Source organism: Vulpes lagopus, chromosome 3 (assembly GCF_018345385.1).
Source record: "Vulpes lagopus strain Blue_001 chromosome 3, ASM1834538v1, whole genome shotgun sequence".
Classification (NCBI taxonomy): domain Eukaryota; kingdom Metazoa; phylum Chordata; class Mammalia; order Carnivora; family Canidae; genus Vulpes; species Vulpes lagopus.
In genome coordinates, this window is record NC_054826.1 from 98,819,960 (window position 1) to 98,821,209 (window position 1,250).

Genomic DNA, 1,250 nt, shown 5'->3' on the forward strand with positions numbered 1-1,250 from the left:
ACGTCATCCCGTCGCAGGGAGGGATCTAGTCTACTCCAGGATCTTTGATTAGGACAGGAAGAGAGGCAGCGGGCCTTGGGGTCTAGCCCCCTTTGCTCTCAGAAGCCCCTTGAATGAGTGCCCAGGAGAAACGTCAGACCCTTGGATATTGTCATTGTTATTATTGAGAGTGCCTGCCCTGGTGGAGGTGTGGGCTCTATCTTTCCCTGCCTTCCAGGGCATGATCTGCGATCCTCCAAGAGCCTTCCCCACATTTTCTGGGTTTGGGACATTTTCTGGATATGATAGGAAGAAACTTCCAGTATGTAATGATCTGTATGTACTCTGATCTGACACAGTGGGCTGGATTTGAGGCTTCGACCTATATCCTTAGCCAAAGAAGCTTTCATTTCTAAGCTTTATTGAATTTTGTTTTGCTTTTTTTCTTTTTTTAAATAATGAGCCATCTACAACTTCTGAACAAACTATAATAAAAGTGACAAATATTGGTACACCGTACACAGACTGTCACTTTGGATTTACTACCCCTCCAACTTTTTCTGGCAAGTCTCACTAAATTTACGCTTTGGGCCTTAATCCATCACTCTATCTTTTAATGCAACATCTAATCTCACCGCCTCTTTTCTTCCTGTAATACAGTTTCTCTTGAGGTGAGTTTGTGGGACTGATTTTTATCATTTGTAATGTGGTTAAAACAATGTGTTGGTTATAAATCAGAGTCGTTATTGGGATGCTTGAGAAGTCGCGTTAACACAATAAATTTAGTGCCTTTGATTCATCCTGGGAAATCTGACAGTAGGAAGAATAACTGAGGCCCCTTTGAACTCTGGGGATGGGAGGATCATCCCTTCAAGGTGAAAATCGAATGCTTTCTCCAACCTCAAAACTTCCATTCCTTGAGACCAGGATTCAGGAGCTGATGTGTAGGTAGCAGTGTGTAGGTAGCATCCTCTGGGAGCCAGGTAGATCTTGGTTTGAATCTCAACTCAGTCATTCATATGCTGTGTGACCTGTGGCTAGTCACACAACGTCTTTGGGCTTTGTTCCCATTTTTCAAGATGGAAATGGATTGTTGTCTCCAGCGTTGTGAGAATTAGAATAGACCTGTGGGGTCTAAGCATAATAGATGCTTAACACATGTTTACTAAGATGGTCCCCCAGGAATCGAATCAAGGCCTCCTCTCTGAATTGGCCCTGGGACTTGTTTTCTTCTGGAGGAAATAAAGCAGGACTGTGAGTCAGTTGAGTGG